Source organism: Pinus tabuliformis, chromosome 6 (genome assembly GCF_031772625.1).
Source record: "Pinus tabuliformis cultivar Carrire ecotype Pingquan chromosome 6, CPIR1, whole genome shotgun sequence".
Taxonomy (NCBI): Eukaryota; Viridiplantae; Streptophyta; class Pinopsida; order Pinales; family Pinaceae; genus Pinus; species Pinus tabuliformis.
This window is the reverse complement of record NC_142292.1, coordinates 1,708,949,291-1,708,962,361: the sequence shown is the minus strand read 5'-3', so window position 1 is coordinate 1,708,962,361 and position 13,071 is coordinate 1,708,949,291. Positions and strand designations below refer to the sequence as shown.

The 13,071-nt window shown below is 40.9% G+C and overlaps 1 pseudogene; it reads left to right on the top strand.

The window, feature by feature from the left end:
- The first annotated feature begins 9,937 nt into the window (after window positions 1-9,937).
- On the top strand, window positions 9,938-10,546 carry LOC149265577 (cytochrome P450 94B3 pseudogene; annotated as a pseudogene).
- Window positions 10,547-13,071: the final 2,525 nt, after the last annotated feature.

The window sequence follows — 13,071 nt, the reverse complement described above, 5'->3', positions numbered from 1 at the left end:
TGCCCATATACAACCTTCCCCAAGTTAATCCCATGCCAGAGCTTATCTACAGTTGCCAGGAGTGCTATGACCCCAGCCAAAGGGCAGTCATTAGCCCCACAGGCCTAGTCCTGTTTCAGATCACTCCAGAGAGTATAAATCAGATGCTGCATTTCCATACAGCCAAGAAACTGACCCCTCTTTCCATGCAAGATTTGATAAAGAGAGGAAATAACCTGTCTAATGACCAGATTGTGAAGATTAACCAGCTATTTCTCACACCTAGCTCTGAAGCAGTCAGAACCCCTCCCATTGGGTACCAATGTCTGAATGAGTTGGGCAGAATGCTGGTGGACCTAATTAGCTATGTCCTAGGGTTCAGGGGGCTGGAAGATGTAGATGACAGCATATTGGCAATGCTGTCTATATTTGCCCCGGGTAAGCCTCCAGCTGTGCAGTATGACTATGCAACCTACATTGCAGAGAAGATTCATGATCAGTTCATGAACCTGAAGAGAGAGAGACTGTTCAGATACTCCTCATATATCTACCATTTGTTCCTTTTCAATCAGCCAGCCACCTTCTCAGTTCCTTTGAGGCCACTCAATGCCCAAGGAAGCCCAAGATCAGTTATTTTCTGGACCTCTGTGTTTCATTTTACCTCAGTATCACCTTATACATACTGTGAGTTCATTGATCTGTTTGTTCATCCGGCCCTAACAGTTCTGCAAGGTACTCCTCCTCCCAGATTAACCGACGAAATGAGGAGGATTTTACATCTGAACAAATCCTACAATATTGGCAACTAGTACTTCTACCAGAACCACACAGTCCTTAGGATATATGGCTGTGAATTGAACCCATTTAGATTGCCAAGGTATGTCCCCATGAGGCTTTTTGCCCTGGAGTATTTCAGGCAGTTTGGGAACTCAGATTACCTTCATTTTCAGAGTAGAAACAAAAAGTCACAGCTGAAGGTAAGAAGCCAGCTAGGTTCCTTCTTGTATAACAAGAAAGAGGAAGGATGGAAAGAGGCACACAGCATGCTAGAAGGCCTCAGATTGCAGACCAGTTTTGAGTGGATTCCTTATGACCCCAATCATAGTATCTCCCTCAGGAGAATTAGATACAGACTGGGCAACTATGCACATAAAAGACAACCGGAAATAGAAAAGTATGCCAATGCACTAGATTGGGAAGAGGGTACACTAATAGAACAACTCACTGAGGTAGAACTGCTTGAGAAAGAAGCCAGGAATGTACAAAAGGAAACTGACTTGGAAACTTGTGCACAGGTGCCTTACTCCTACAGAAGACAAAGTGGAACAGCTGCTGGATCTGCAGCAGCACAGCAGCAAACCACTGAAAAGACATCCCAGGCAGCAAGCAAAGACAAAGGTAAACAGGTGGAACAGCCACCTGTATTGACAGAGGAACAAGTGGACACCTTGCTACAGCAGCAAGAGGAAATGGAACAGCAAGAGGTGGGACAGCAACAAGAAAAAGCACAGTCCAGTGAGCAGCCCTTACAGCAGGAAAAGGGGACAGATCAACCTGGCAGTACCGAGCAGCAGCCTCAAACAAATGTGCCTCCCAGGACAGACACCAATGTTGACACATCAGTCCTCCAAACACCACAAAAGGAGGATGTGACAAGGAAAAGGGATAGAGAGACCCCCCACACCTCATCTTTCATCAGGGGAGAGAAGAGACAAAGACTGAATGACTCCCAAGAGGAGGACATTGCAGTAAGGCAAGCCATGGGTATGGGCCCACCCAGTGGAGAACTTTCGGCCAGCTCATCCCAGCGAGGACATGACATGACAATGGGAGGAGAGGTCAGCTCCTCCAGTGAAACAAGAAAAGGACAGTCAAGTATAAAACAGCAATTCATTGACATAAAAAGGAGGAGTGATCCAATAAAAGTGCAGCTATATGATCACTTGTTGAACCTAGCTCCTAGCAACCAGCAGAGACTCATGTCTGCTTTCGATGTGAGCGAAGGCAAAATGATAATGAGCCATTTCATGCCTACATCTTTGCAGCCTCAGTCCACCTCAGATTATCTAAGAACCAACATGGAGGTTCTTGCCAAAGACATACACCCCATGGACAAAATTGAACTACATAAGCAGACTGGGGAAATGGTGTATGCCTCCTTGGCAGATGAGACATTAGAAAATTATAAATTAAAGAGCAGCCTAGACAACACAGCTTCTCAGCTGGAGTTAGAAAGAGCTTCATCACAGGCCAAGGACAACAGGATCAAGTCCTTGGAAGAGGTAATCATAGAGATAGGGCATGACCCTAAAGATGTCAAAGGCATCCAAGAGCTCCTGAAAATAAGGGATGCAGATATGGCAGCCCTAAGAAAGAAGATCAAGCTCCCGGCCACCATCCATCCACAGACCGATGAAGTTGCCCAGCAAAGGCAAGAGAAGGAGGCTACAGATCTGCTGATATCCTTATATAAAGAGCTGGTCAGGACTCAGGACCAGCTAGGACAGACTGAAGCTGCAAAGGCAGCACTACAGGAGACACTAAAGCAAAGAGAAGAGGGCCAACCCTCCCAGCCTCCTCCTATCATAATAAACCTTGAGGAAACCCCTCCCAAGATTACTCCTCCTCTTCAGCAAACAGAAACCACAGCACCATCCACAGCAGCAACAACAACAAAATCAGAACAGGCTGCTAGCTTAGACATGCAAAAGCTGCAAGCTGAGATCCAAGCCATGGAATCTCAAATGAAAGAGCTGGATGAGCTTAAGAAAACCTTGACTAAGGTTAATGAAAGGTTTGACAGGAGTAAACAGAATGAGGCAACCAAAGACAGAGAGGTGAAAGCTCTTAAAAAGAGGATTGCTGAACTAGAGAAGGAGCTTGCACTAGAAAGGGTGACAGCTGAAATGAAAGCAGTATTATGGAGCAACATTGGAAGGTCCATTGCCAAACAGTGGCAATATATTGAGACCATGGATGAGCAAATGGTGCTCATCACCAAAGCAAATAAAGAAATACAGAGAGCCAGGGCGAGCCTTGGACACATGCCAGAAGCTGCCACAAGGATAATCAACACTCTGAACTATAAGACTAGCTCTCAATTAGCTGTCATGGGAATCACTAACAGGACAGAAGCAATTGCTGTAGCAAAGAGAGTCGTTACATTAAGGAACTTAGTTGGAACATTGGAGAGGAGGACCCAGGATATGCAAACTGAGATCAATAGATTCCTGGAAAAATTCGTGACTCTGCAGAACAGAGGCCTCCCCAGCATCTTAAGCAGTGTAGGAAGACTGCTCACCCTGGACAATTATAACAAGAGGATTGATGCCCATGCAGTGGCAGAAATTGCACAACCACCCAGCACTTCAGCAGAGCCAGGGCCAGCCACAGGGCAAAGTATGTATGACAGAGTGGAAAACCTGTTTTTCCTAATGAATGAAGTGGACCATCTGTTTGACACACCACCTAACTTCTTCAAATTTACAGAAGCAGATGAAACTCTGGGTGCAATTCTAGCACACCAACTGCCCACTCAGGATGCCTGGAGAAATTTGACACAAACAGTTCTGTCAGGCCAGAATCAGTAGCGCTGTTCCTACAGGCAAATAAGCATCATGCGCAGGCACAGTTTTGAGGAAAAATATCTACAGGAAAGAGGCAGAGGCTGAGCCAACTCAGCAGGACCATTGAGCTCAACACAAGCAACAGTCACAATCACAGGTGACAAGTCCAAGACACAGCGTACAAAGCATTAAAGACAGGTTTTCCAGCATTTACTCAGAAAATCTTGACCGACTTAGCTATCTCCAAAGGCTAAAATATCTTCTGACAGAGCATTTAAATGCCTGTACTCTGTAATCAATGCTGCATTAAATTGTGCCCATAATATCTTAAATAGTTGGTAAGGAAGTAAAATCTGAGATAACTCAGGACTCAGATATTTTGTAAATGACCGCAAGTATATATTCACCCTTCACAGCAGTGAAAGGGGTTGGTTGATAGTTGTTATTTTCTTTTGAAGAGCTCTAGCTCGTTGTAACATTTTCAGAGAATTAATACAAAGGAAGAATGGAATTTCCAAGGCTCGGTGTTCTTTGATGTAGTGTGGTGAAAGATGAATGTTACAGGATCCCAGGGTGTTGCATAAAACAGCAAGTATTCTCAAATCTCTTTGTCATGTGTGTTTTGAGTCTTTTGTTCTCTTTGTTGTTCTAATGTTTTACACTTGATAGCAAGGTGAAAGGATAGTACCAGGATTTAACCATGTTTACCCTGGACTCAAACTGAGCTATCATATATGTTTTCCTCATATACAGTAACAGAATTGTAATTCTTAATTGCTGCAATTCAAAACTGTGTTTTTATTGTAACAGTCATTCTCAGGGATTCAACTTTTGCCCCTAAGACCTCTGTTTTCTCTTCTTAAAGCTATCTGTTGGGAACATATAAATAACTAGTGAAAATTCTTAAATGCTTTCACTGTTTGTGTTACCTGTTTCCAGTCTTTTAATCAAAAATCTGTTCTATTAAACACTCAAATGGCCCTGTAAGTCCCATCTTTCATCTCAAAATTTCAAACACATATAGCTACAGACTCCATTGCCCAATGGTACTCAACCTCTCAGAAAACCACTTCACTAGAAACCTAAAAGGAATTTCAACAACCAAACACAAACAAAAAACAGTGCATAATAGCTAGCCTAAAACCCTATAACAAACAGTTACAAATCATAAAGAGAGAGCCCTCTCTGATCACAGTTTGGCTAGAAACAGTGATCCAAAGATTGGTTAGTGGTTACCCCGGCCGTATTCCCTTGGGAGTCATAGGGAACAACCTGGGTGTTAACACAAGGGGTGTACCAACTGGCTTGGCATCCTTCATATTAAACTTGTCAAGCACCTCCTTGATATATTTTTCTTGTGATAGCCACAACCTTTTGTTTTTCTTGTCACGCATAATCCACATGCCCAATATCTGTTGTGTTGGTCCCAAATCCTTCATTGCAAATATGCTACCCAAATCTTTCTTCAACCTATTGATCTTATTCTTATCATGCCCAACAATCAACATGTCATCCACATAAAAATAATATGATATAATTTCCTTGATTATATCTCTTGATATAGACACAATGGTCAGCGTCCAACCTCTGAAAACCATGTTCCAACATGAATGAATCAAATTTCTTGTACCATTTTCGAGGTGCCTGTTTCAACCCATAGAGACTCTTCTTCAACCTACAAACAAGGCCTTCTTTTCCTTTTTCTATGAAGCCTTCTGGCTGCTCCATATAAATTTCTTCCTCCAATTCACCATGAAGGAATGCAGTTTTTACATCTAACTGTTCACATTCTAGGTCTAAAGTAGCAACTAGACCAAGAATGACTCTAATGGATGACATTTTAACAATAGGTGAAAAAAATTCAGTGAAGTGAATACCTTCTTTTTGGGAAAAACCTTTCACCACTAGCCTTGCTTTATACCTCTCCTTCTTTTCATCACCTTCATGTTTAATCCTATACACCCATTTGTTTTGTAGAGCCTTTCTACCTTTTGGGAGATTTACCAACTCCCAAGTTTTACATTCCTACAAAGAGTTCATTTCTTCTTCCATTGCTTTCTCCCATTCTTTATTGTGCTCGACTTTACAAGCCTCTTGAAAACAATTAGGTTCACCTTCATCAGTCAACAAAATATAGTTTGGAGGAGGATACAATTGTGAAGGCTTATGAGGCCTAGAGGATCTGTGAACCAACTATGGTGGTGCATTATCAGGTTGAATCTCCTGTAAAGGTTCTTGCAAGATTCCTCTTGCTGTTGTTCATCATTTTCCACTTGTTGTTCTTCATGCTCTTGAATCTGCTTTTCATTTTCTTGTATTGGTGGTATGTTTTCCTATTGCTCTTCAAACCTGTCAATAACCTTCTTGACCTTCAACTCACCTACAGTCCTCTTGAACATTTCTGACTCATTAAATTTAACATCCTTCCTTCTAATAATTTTATGTTTGACTGGATCCCATAGACGATAACCAAAATCTTCATCCGCATATCCCCAAAAAATGCATTTCATAGATTTATGATCTAGCTTAGTTCTATTTTCTTTGGGAATATGTATGAATGCTTCACATCCAAATATTTTCAAGTGAGAATAATCCAGATTCTTACCAATCCAAACTTCTTCAGGGATACTGCCATCCAAGGCTGTAGTTGGAGATCTATTTATGAGCTAGCAAGCAGTCCTGACTACTTTAGCCCAAAAATTCTTCTCCAAACTGGAATTGGACAACATACTTCACACTTTTTCCATAATGGTGTGATTCATCCTTTCTATGACACCATTCTGTTGAGGAGTACCAGGCACAATCTTCTCATGCTTTATGCCAAACCTATTACAATATTCCTTAAATGTGTTTGAGCAATACTCTCCACCATTATCTGTTCTTAAACACTTCAGCGATTTGTTAGTCTCTCTTTCAACAGGGACATGGAATTTTTGAAATATTCCAAACATTTCGCTTTTATTTTTCATAGGATATGCCCAAACCTTCCTGGATGCATCATCTAGAAATGTTACAAAATATGATGCTCCACCTAATGATTTGTTGTTAACAGGCCCAAACACATCTGAGTGTACCAATTCTAACACATTTTTCTTTCTATCATGGCCACTGCTAAGGAGTGAAACCCTTCTTTGTCCACCATATATAGAATGCTCACAAAGATCAAGATTGTAGGATTTCAAACCTCGCAATAAATCTTTACCAACAAGGATTTTTAAGCCCTTGTCGCTCATGTGACCCAAACACTTATGCCACAGATCTGCTAAATTTCCTCCTTTTGTGACAGCAACCAAATCTGCTTTTCCTATTAGTGTCTTCAATGTGTATAATGTTCCTGTCTTGGGTCCTTTGGCCACAACCAATGCACCTTTGCTAATTTTCCAGCCTCCTTTTCCAAAGATTGTCGAATAGCCTTCATCATCCAGTCATCCCATAGAGATTAAACTCATGCACATTTCTGGTACATGCCTGACCTATTTCAACAATATATCTTGTCCATCTTTCATCTTAATCTGGACATATCCCACTCCAGCAACACTGCAAAAATGATTATTCCCCATATGCACTCTACCATAATCACTAGGATTATACGAAACAAAACTATATTTGCATGGGGTTACATGGTGAGATGCCCCAGAGTCAAGGATCCAATCAAAGCAACTGGTAAATGTACATATACATGCATCCTCTACTGAAACAGTAAACAACACATCACCATCTGTGGCTAAAATAATAGTCTCACCTTCATTTGTGCTAGATGAGTTATGATTTGTATTGGACGGTCTCTGATCCTTTTTTCCTTTCTTCCAGAATTGACATTCTTTCTTCATGTGCTCGGATTTACCACAACAAAAGTAGATGATTCTGCCTCTCCTTGATTTTGATTGGCCTCTTGATCTTGATCGCCCTTGCCGGCCTCGATCCATACTATTACCACGATCAACTAGAGCTAGAGCCTCTCCTCCTTGGTTTTCCGCAATTGATTTGCATCGCAGCTCCTCATTCATTAAATTGCTGTTGACATCATCAAACTTCAGGGTCCCTGTAGTTGCTGAAGTGCTCATAGCTACAATTAAATTTTCCCAACTGTCTGGCATAGAACATATTAGCAAAATAGATCTAATTTCATCATCTAAAATGATTTTAACAAAGGCAAATTGATTAGTAATAATCTTAAATGCATTCAAGTGGTCAACAACTGAAGCACCCTCCTTCATTTTGAGATTATAAAGCTTCTTCATCAAGAACACTTTGTTTGATGCCGCGTTCTTCTCATATAGATCATGGAGCTTCTTCCATAATCCTTCTACCGTATTTTCTCTAGACACATTGAAATAAACATTCTTTGCTAAATATTGGTGGATTGTTGCAATCACCTTTCTATCTAGCTTATTCCACTCTTCATTTGCCATTGATGAGGATTTCTTTGTTGTGCCCTCAGTTGGCAAATATTGATCCTTTAAAATTAGTATATCCTCCATTTGTGATTTCCATAGGGCAAAATTAACCCCTCTCAACTTCTCCATATTTGTAACTGTTGTCTCCATTTTCAATCAAATTTACCCCCCAAAACGCAAAAACTCCACTTAAAAATAAAACTTTAATTATTACTCTTTAAAATTTAATAATAATGACCTTCCTCCTTTTAAAATACCCTTTTCAAAATTCACTCCTTTTAAAATATACTTTTCAAAATTCCAACATATAATTATATATTTTCATAATAAATGTTTTAACCTTTTCACATTTCACACATACATATGTTGGTTTGAGAAAAAACCTTGACGTATACCTGCAAGCATGATGTAAAAACAAACTTACAAACACCACGTTTCAACTCCAAACTCCACGGATCTCCACGCATGATGTAAAAACAAACTTACAAACACCACGTTTCAACTCCAATCTCCACGGATCTCCACTTTTCAAACTCCAGCAACACATTTCAACATAGATCCATAACCTTGTTTTTCTTATAACAACTGTCGTTTAGTTCTAGCGTTCCTCAGCTATTTCCTGGAAAAATCCTTCAACAGCTCCAGGGGTAGCAGCCAACATTTTAAGGAATGCTGCCAGAGTAAGGCGATGGCACTATGCGGATTGCACAGTGGATATTCGACCCTAGCTCCGATACCAGTTGTTACATTAGATCATACATAAAACACAACAAATTTATACTCAGAGACAGACAAATGGAGAAACAACAAGATTACTCAATCAGAAACAACGGAATAAGAAACAACGAAATAGATAAAACAATCACTGGAGAACAGAAATCACTTTGCATTATGTAATAGGACTAGACCTTGGCTTGCCTTCCTTAGCTAGAGAAATTACAAATTTATAGAGGCAGGAGAAGGATCTAGAATCTTGTATGTGATTCAGATGGAGATCTGGAATGATCTAGAAACTAATGGCGGTGTTAAGATCTAGAAAGATCTAGAAACTAATGGTGGTATGGAGATCTAGAAAGATCTAGAAACTAATGGTGGTGTAGAAGGATCTAGAATCCTAGGTGAATTTGGCTTCACTCTTAACACTCACAAGGGACTTTTCAATATTTGGTGGTTGTAAGTTTTGTGGATAGCGGGCAAGGCAGGGGCATGCGTGCTTCCCGGTGCCCTGTTTATAATAAGCTTATGGTCGAAATCTTGCTCCGTGTCGTCTACTCAGCTGAAGGAATTGTTTAGACAGTGAAAATTGGTTGAAATATGGAAAAAAAAAATTCAAAACTATTTTGATATTTTGATGGTGAAATAGATTTGGCACTGTAAGACCCCTAAAATTTTGAATTTTAACAGCTATAACTTAGGTTTTAAAAAATCCTTACCAAAATTTTTCTAAATATAATAGAAATTTCCATAACTTTCTGTCTATTCCTCCGGTTAGTTAGACAATGGCAAAGTGAATGTACACGGGTGACGGTGCCATACCGCTTCTCAAAGATTGCCGCACGTGAAATCTGTGCTACATACAATTTCAGATAGTGATATTCGCTTAGCTAATCGAGAGCGTAAGTAGAGCTGGTCGATTTGATTAGATTAAGAAACCACGGCTTTTAAAACGCCTAATCCTGCCCATCGTGATAAAAGCGGAAGCTTCTTGTTGCGAGTGCAAACTTCATGGAGGAATCTTTAGTTTTACCCTCCTCGTAGATCCAAAGGATGGATCTAATATTAATGTTCTTCTTCTTTGTATCGGTGATTTTGTTGCCACTCGTGTTTTATTTGGTATTTCTGTACATTAACGTACGATTTAGATTATGCAGAATGGTGGTCAATGGACCCAGACGGTATCCGGTTGTGGGTTTGCTGTTTGCATTTTGGAGGAATCGAAGAAGGCAATTAGAATGGTACACCAAGATGCTTTCAGAATCCCCCACGTAGACCATCATGGTGGAGCGACTCGGATGCATTCGAACATTTGTCACGACCAATCTCGAGAATGTAGAGCACATGCTGAAGACACGGTTCGACAATTATACCAAGGGCGAGCCTTTCATGGCCATTCTCCACGATCTGTTGGGGAAGGGTATCTTCAATTTTGATGGGGACGCTTGGAAATTGCAGTGGAAGGTCGCCAACTACGAGTTCAATACCCACTCTATCCGCAATTTCATTCTACATGTCGTGGAGGCTGTCAAGGATCAACTCTTGCCAATTCTAGAGGTGGCGAGTGAGCGGGGTAGCTGCTTGGATTTGCAAGATATTCTGCAGCGTTTTGCCTTTGATAATATATGCAAAGTTGCATTTGGGGTCGATCTGGCTTTTCTTGATGGAAGCCTTCCTGTCTCGGAATTGTCGCAGGCTTTCGATTTCGCAACGGAGCTGAGCACTCGGAGGTCCACTGAGCCGATCTCGATGATGTGGAAGATAAAGAGAATGCTTAACGTTAGCTCAGAAAGGCGCCTCTCACAAGTGGTGGAGGTCGTACACCAATTCGCAATGGATGTTATTCTACAACGTAGACAGGAGATCACTAGTGGCTCTCCCTGCAAATAGGATCTGCTCTCCAGATTCATGGGGTTCACCAATGTACAAGCAGATCTGCCAAAACGAAACGCCTATCGTTCCGAAGAATTTCTTCGAGACTCCATCATCAGTTTCGTTTTGGCCAGTAGAGACACCACCTCGGCTACACTAACATGGTTCTTCTGGCTCCTCACCTCATATCCCCATGTTGAAGAAGCAATACACAAAGAGACAACACGTCTCATGGCCATCAAACCCGGAGCCAAAAGGGAAGGAAATCCCTTGGTATTTTCATACGAGGATCTGCAAAGCATGCATTCCCTACATGCTTCAATCTGTGAATCGATGAGACTTTATCCGCCGGTCCTCTTGGACTCCAGACACGCCCTCCACAATGATGTTCTGCCCAACAGGACGTTCTGTTGGGGATTTTTCTGGTAAAATCCCAAAAACAAACAGACTGAACACAGACAGAGACAATGCTCTATTACTCTGCCACAGGATCTTTTGCACATCGAAGTTTAAAAAAAAAAATCTATGAACAGAGTATTACACTTCCACACAAATATTTGTATTCATTAAAAACATAATGCCTGATACAAACTTCATCCTCTTTCATTTAGAGGGATTTACCAAATAAACATTTAGCCAACAAAATATTTACTCTCCTCCTGAGAATTTACACTGCTGGGTAAAATTCTCTTTTTCTTTTACTGCTGTAAAACCCCTTTTACATTACTGCTATAAACTATTTTTGCATATGCAGTAAAATTTTCACATTACATTCACCAAAAAAAAATCTTACTCACACCATACGCTCTTGCTTCTTTCCCTTCATTTGGGCAACCAACAAAAATTACATTTCAACCTGGGTTTTTGTTTGGCACTGATGTGCGTTCACACATACAAAAATTAACTTCATAAGAAATTCTACCCTACTTCACACGCTGGTCTTCATTCTATTTCATTAACCCTTCGCACTGTCTTGCACTGTTGTGCGCACTTTAGTTTTCTTTCACTGCTCACATTTTACAATAGTCAACACCAACACTTTCACTGCAGCGACCCTTTTCTTTTTTTTATCGCCTCATTTTACAATGGTCAACACACCAATAAAAAAACATAGCTTATATATGATATGTGCCATATAAAAAAAATAATACGTAACTTCACTGACAATTCGGTGCTCAACCAAACTTGTTTTTACTCCACGCAAATATTTAATGTTGGCTCGTATGCAGGTTGAATGATGGACGGCGGAGAACTTTGAAGGCGATCAGACGGCTGGAATGAATATCGGGAGCCCACTTCACGCTGAACTTTAGCGTCCGAAATGTCAGTTCTGCTGACGTATACAGAGGACCACGCGCCCAAAAATGATTGCATCGGAGGCGAGCGTACGGAAACTGCCTCACAACAAAAGGCGGTCCGATGAGTGTCGCGTGGTTTGGGGGAGCGGTTTTGGGTGCATTAACTGCTGTTTCACGGTTTTGCCGTCGCTGTCCACAACGCCTGCAGTTGGAATTAATATTCCAACACTCCCCTTTAATTTCAACTGCTGGGCATTCAATCATACCCAAACACTTCCTCACATAGAGGGATTCACTAACACTGCTGTTACAAAGACATCTTCCTCACATAGAGGGATTCACCAACTACTGTTACAAAAATATCTTCCTCACATAGAGGGATTCACCAACACTGCTTCTGATGCAGTTCCACAAACAACAAAATAGTCTTCCTCTTAACAGAGGGATTCACTTGAGACTGTGCTGAAGAGCACCTTCCTCTTGATAGAGGGATTCACCTGAGACTGTGCTGAAGAGCACCTTCCTCATGACAGAGGGATTCACCAGTGTATGCTAAAAAGCATCTTCCTCTTGACAGAGGGATTTACCACACTATGCTGAAAACTAGCTTCCTCTTGACAGAAGGATTCACCAAAAGACAACAGATCTTCCTCTTAACAGAGGGATTCTCCAACATGCCTTCTTCAGAGGCACTTCAATCTGTCTCTTACATTCATTTAGCACATACGCACTGCAGCGTATTGTCTTTTGTTTTTTTTAACAGAACACGTGCAAAGATTTCATGCTGTTGTGTTTTCTTTGCATTACATTTCACTTGCGCTACTGCGCATTCCCTTCCTGTTGTTTTCACAATGAACAACAACCAAAACTTCACGCTGCTGCCTGCTCCCCTTCATTGATTACAATCGCACTGTTGCTGTGTCTCACTTGCATTTCAGATGCAAACAACAAAAAGTGCATTTACATTTACTGTTGTAAAGAAAAATTTCTTTTACATGCACTGCTGCCCATTACATTTTTCATATTCACATTGCTGTGTGTTTTTACTACATATTCTCCGACAACAAAAACAAGACTTGCATTACCCTTTTCACTGTTGTGTGAAAAATTTCATTGCATTCTCAAACACTGGGCATTTACGCTCTACTGCGTTTTGCCCTCTTCTCATTTTCCTCTCACTGCTTTGCATTTTCATTGCCAATACAAAACATTTCCTTCTGCTGTGTATTACAATCCATGTGCTCC